Raw genomic sequence first — 6,000 nt, 5'->3', positions numbered from 1 at the left:
CGTGCAGGTAGCGTTTTCCAGCTTGCTTGAGTTGAGGTAGTCAACTAAAGCGTCGTAATGCGCGCAGGCAGCGTCGTAAGTTCCAGCACCAGCCAGAGTTGTCGAGAACATAAGAGAGCATCAGCCAAATGGTGGGCAGGCGTTGGTGGGAATGGGCTATTGCCTGGTCTAGGGTCCGGGGCAGCTGCCGCAGCCTGGCAATCGGCATATAAGACCGGGGCCAGGACAGCAGGTGCAAGGAGGTCTGGGCGGTCCATCTGCGGCAGCTGCACGCCTGCCGCCACGCTAATGGAAAAGGAAAATTACTCAAGGTTGTCTCAGTGTAAGAGGCCGCCCTCCTGGGCCCTAAGGTAGACTAGTGGGACCCGGCAAAGCCAGCAGAGCTCCGCCCCGCCCACCGAATGCATCACTGGAGACAGCTATGCCCCCGAAATGGAGGCGAGATCTCGTGCTTGTGCTGTCCCGGAGTCGGTTCGGCTGGTCTCGCCAACACAGCCGGGAGATGAAATGAATAGCCTCCCCCTATGTCGTCATATTCCAAGTCGCCATGATGTGGCGATTTGGTCACAGTGGTCTACCACCCTGCGGGTTGGGTCGCCAGGTTCTCGTTCAAGCGCTCTGGGTGCCAAGAGGGGCGGTTCCGCCCCCGTTCTGGACAAGTTGACCCCCCTGAGTGGGGTCGTCCAAGGCCGACGACACCTCACGCTCCTCCTCGACCGTTCTTCTAAGCAGCATTTCGTATGAAAACGAACACTGTTCGAAACGCAGAGAAAGACTGTACTTTAGACTGAAGGTTGTAACAACGGTCAGAGTTATCTGACGTTCGCTCGACGACTGCGTCATGCATCGTTCGGCTGCCGAGCCGAGTCCGCGCTCCAGGCTGCACGTAAGAATCGCCTAAACAGGTATGTCCTCTGCTCTCTCTGAGGCCCCTTGTCCACTGTCGTCTCGGTCGCGAGGCAGTAGCCCTTCAGGTCAGCCATGTGAACAGGGCCAAACTCCTCGTCGATATCCGCCGAGTGATTCTATATGTAAATCGCGACACTCGCGACTTTTCATCGTAAGACACTTCCCACTTCGTTGCCAGGGATGCTGCGAACCCACTAGCTGCGTTACTCACCGGGTTATTCCTTCTTAAGACCAAGTCCCCGGCGTTGGATTCCTGGGGACGATGGCTCTTATCGTATTTGGGCTGCCCGCTCGATCTTTTGTGGCATCAAGGTTTTCCCTAGCCTCGTGAAATGCACACGAAAAGCGATCCTTGAGCTCCGCTAGATACTTAAAATAGAACAGCTTGATTATCGGCTGCGGCTTGGTAACCCGTTCTCTAGTGGAGACGGTTTCTCTTTACCCAGCTTCAAAACACTGGCGTAAATTCGGTCGATATTTTCACAATCGTCCGAACGGCAAAGCTCATCTCGACGATGTGCTCGTTTCAGTCCCTATGTTACTCCGTAAGCGCAATAATCATGTTTTGTATGTCCCGATTCAGTCTTTCAGTGATATTGGCCTGATGATCATATGGTATCGTCCTCTTCTGCTTCATATGGAGCTCCAAACAGGAGTGCACGAACACCTTGCTAGTGAAGTAACTAGCGTTCTCGCCAGCGAGACATGTGGGTGTGTCGAAGAGCTGGAAAGAATCTAAAAACTTCACTCAAATCCTCTCTGGAGACAGCTTTCCAAAGGGGTACATCTCCACCAATTTCTAGAAATTATCAGTTACTACCAGCAGATACTGGATTAACAGGGGATCGAGTTCTTGGAAATTGGCTTGCGATGTCGCAAGCGACTATCTCCCACGGGTGATGACTGATCACCGCCGACTGCATTAAACACGGGGGTTTTAAACCTCTCGGTATCACCTTATGGTAAGCTGGGCAACTACGAGCATACCGAAATACGTCTCGCCTCATGCCCGGCCAGGTCTCGACGCGACATAACTTTTGAAGTATTGCTGCCACTGGCATGACCTGCTAGAGCTGAGTCGTGAAAGTACGCAATAAACTTCTTACGTGGCCTCCTGAGAATTACAACCCTGAAGGGAGAGTGGTTCCCTTCCTCTTCGTCGAAAGATTTGATGTAGCAGAGCAACAAACCGGTCTTCACCAACACATATGAATCGAACGGCGAATCAATTTGTCCGGCAGGGTTTCCGGTGTTAACTGCATTGTCCGGGAGTTTTCTCAGCACCCGCTGAGAAACTCATCCGTTTTCTGGGCCTCTAGCAGGTCTTCCTTGCTCACCGATTGTCCCGAAGCCCACGACTCTTCGCCCTCTCATGCAGCGTCCTACAACAACCACAAGCTCCGTGCAGCGTCCTACCGCTGCCACCAGTCCCGGATGCTTCACCTCCTCACAGCTGCCTTCTCTCTCCAGCGATTGTGCTTGACCCATTCGCACCCCGCGGTTCTCTTCATACACCCCGCGCTCCTCGCCGCCCCCCGATTTCGTCAGCTCCTTCCAACCACCATCCTGGGGCATCCAAGAGAGTGCGCCTGCCGCCTTGTTGGTCAAGTCTTTTCGTTACTCGGCGTATATGAGTAGCGCTGCAGGGTAAATGCCCAGCAAGCCAACATTCTCGCCGGCTCCTTAAGCCTCTGAATCGAGGTTAGCGCCGCGCGGCCCGTCTGAATGAAAAAAGTCGTACCGCCCATATAAATGTCAAATTTCTTTAGCACGAACATGACGGCTAAACCCTCATTTTCCCTTACGCTGTATTGCGCTCCGACGATGCAAGCGTTCGGCTAGCGAATATCACAGGGCGCAGCTCTGCACTGTGCTCCTCCTGTAACAACACCACTCCAGCACCATAGTCGCTCGCATCCGTTTGTACAACGAAATGCCGGTTGAGATCTGGCAAGTGTGGGATAGCTGTGTCTGCTATTGCCCTCGCTGGAGTTGCGAAAGCAGCCTCTTGTTCTCGTCCCCAGACCCACCTGGAAACTTTTTGAAGCAGCAGGTTTAATCGCCGTGAAAGCTCTGCGCATCTAAGAATGAACTGCCGATTACAGCCAACCGTTCCAAGGAATCTTTGAAGACTCTTTAGTAATGTGGTGTTGAATACTTAGGGATGGGCCCCAATTAAGGTACCGCCATCCGGCTTCAGTTCCGTTGTCAAGGATAAAGCATAAGAGGTTAACCCCTGAGGCTGCAAGCTGCACCTTCCATGAGTTGACTATAACCTAGCTGCCTCATTCGTCTCAACATTCTGAGATGAGATGGGTGCCCCTCCAACGACTTAATAGAACGACGTCGTCTATATATCACATGGAAAAGTTACGTTGAAACCAAGAACGATTTCGAAAGCATCGCTCAAGGTAACACGACCCATTTTCGGACTTATTTACAGCACATTCATTCCAATTCTACAAGTTTCGTTATTCCTGACCAGGACTATAGACGTTAACACATACTACTACATGTACTCATTTTTACCCACTCACACATACAGGTTTCATGAGATAAACTATGACAGTTCTGTTATATATAAGTTCTAATGAATCGCTTTGGTGGTAGCCGGCTGCGCTGAGACCGTCGCAGTCTTGGTACTTGGGGCGGTGCTGCTGTTGAATTTGGTTCCGCTGACCCTGGTCTCAACCGAGGTGTCGGAGCGACAGCTGTTGGCTGCCAGTCATGATGACTGCACATCTCCCTTTCTTTGTCGTTGTTTTTGTTTTCAGGGAGGCTTTTAGGCACAGTCACCTCCGGCGCTGGAACGGTTGCTAGCTTGGAGGCATTCCATACCTTGCCGTCCTCAAGTCGGTAGGTCCACCTTCCGACCTGCTGGGTTATGCGCGTAGGAGAACTGAAAGCTGGGCTTCCCTTAGGCACTTTTCCAGGCTTTTAGAGCGCAGCTCTTAGGGGCCCGTTTCCGGCTTGAGCGGCGTCGCCGTCGGCGTAACCGCGAGATCACGTGACCCCCGAGGTCACCCAGGTCACGTGACCCCCCGAGGTCACGTGACCCCCAGAATTCACGTGACTTCAGGGGGTCACGTGACCTTAAAGGGTCACGTGACCCACCCAGGTCACGTGACCCTCTGAGGTTACGTGACCCTCTGAGGTCACGTGACCCCCTGAAGTCACGTGACCCCCTGAGGTCACGTGACCCCTTGAGGTCACGTGACCCCCCTAAGGTCGTGACCCCTTCAGGTCACGTGACCCCCGAGGTCGCGTGACCAACAAAGGTCACGTGAGCCCCTGAGGTCACGTGACCCCATGAAGTCACGTGACCCCCCTAAGGTCGCGTGACCCCCTGAAGTCCCGTGACCCCCTTGAGGTCATGTGACCCCCCTAAGGTCATGTGACCCCCTTGAGGTCACGTGACCTCAAGGAGTCACTTATCCCTCAGTACGCTTCCATCTTCCTCCTCAAGAGCTGCGCTCTAACCGGCGTTACAGGAAATTGTAAACGGCTTTCATTTTTCACTCTGACGAGGTCTCCCACTCTGAAGCGCGGCGTCCTAGCCGCCCGTCTTCCATCGGTATATCTCCTACAGCGGTCTTGTCTCTGCTCTACACGCTCACGCAGTCGCCGCATCTCCTCAAACGGGTTCTTGAGGAACTCTGTGTAGGAAAGACCCAAAATGTGCAGCCTGTGTCTTGGCTTGCGACCGTGGAGCAGAAGAGCCTGAGACAACCCGGTGGCGGCGTGCGGCGTACAGCGGTAGACGAAAAGGTAGTCCAGGACTGCAGCGTGCAGTGCGCGGTTCTCGAGTGCTGCGCACTGTATGTAGGACTTGAGGGTTCTGTTGCATCTTTCCACCTGCCCGTTGGCTTGTGGATGGTAGTTAGAGACAAGCTTGTGTTTGATTCCCCGATGAGCCAGGAATGTTTTGAATTCCTCAGAAACGAACTGGGACCAATTGTCGCAGACGAGACTGTCGGGATAGCCCTCGCGCGTAAACACCAGATGTAGAAAATTAGTCACCGTTTTTGTGGTGAACGTTAGAGCAGAACTGAACTTCCGGCCATTTAGAGAAGTAATCCACCAACGTGATTACGTAGCGGTATGCCGGCGGCGCTCTCTCGAAAGGGCCTACTATGTCGAGGCCGACCTTTGACCACGGGCGATCCGGCAGAGGCACCGGTTGCAGAGGCGTGGGTGCCGCCTTCGCGGACTTGTAGGCTGTCTTGCAGATGTCACAGGCGTGAACTGCCTGCTTCACCTCCGCGTTCATGCGGGGCCACCAGTATAGTTCGCGAAGGCGAGTTGTCGTCCTGACAATGCCAGCATGACCTTCGTGTGCCCTAGCGATCAGCGTCGCTCGCATGCTTGTTGGGATGACAAACTGCTCACCCCTTAACAGAAGGCCGTCATCCACCGAGAGTGTGTCTTTCTGATCATGGAGAATGACCTCATCTGCGGACAACGCCCTCCAGGGTGGCCACTCAGAGATGATGTAGGTCATTACTGCAGAAAGGAGCGGGTCCGCCGCAGTTTCCTCTTGTAACTGCGCTTTTGTTACGCATTCACTGTCCAGGGAGACAAATGACACAATCTCTTCGTCGAATTGTGTTCCGCCTTCGTCATCTGGCACGGGAAGCCTGGAAAGCGCGTCTGCAACCTGATTTTCACTGCCCCGCTGGTACTCGACTTGGAAGTTGTACTTCAGGAGACGGGTCGACCACCGCGTAATTCTGAGTGGGCGAAGGCCATTTCCTCGGGTGTCCCGAGGAAATGAAAGCAGAAGCAAAGAAAGATGAAGAAGAGCAGAATGATGATAGCATCGAACTATTTACAACACTCTGAAGAAGATGAAGTGGAAATCGAAACTAGGTGAACACAACAGTCCGTCAGTAAGCTCACGTGGTGCAACGCCCCGCCGTGCATAGTTGCCAGTATAGCGCCAGTCGTGGCGAGTCGTGTCCTCATGGTGACTGACTGTACCGCCGCCCCTACGGTGTTGATCCGGGCCGAGTTTGCGCTGGCTATTCTACGCGTTTCCTCGTAGGAAAAAGGGTTCAAGGCCCGAAGCGGGACGGTTCCATCGTTCCCACG

Source organism: Ixodes scapularis, unplaced genomic scaffold (assembly GCF_016920785.2).
Source record: "Ixodes scapularis isolate PalLabHiFi unplaced genomic scaffold, ASM1692078v2 PGA_scaffold4__175_contigs__length_147842914, whole genome shotgun sequence".
In the NCBI taxonomy this organism is placed as follows: Eukaryota; Metazoa; Arthropoda; class Arachnida; order Ixodida; family Ixodidae; genus Ixodes; species Ixodes scapularis.
The sequence above is the reverse complement of the archived record's forward strand: the minus strand, read 5'-3'. Positions refer to the sequence as shown.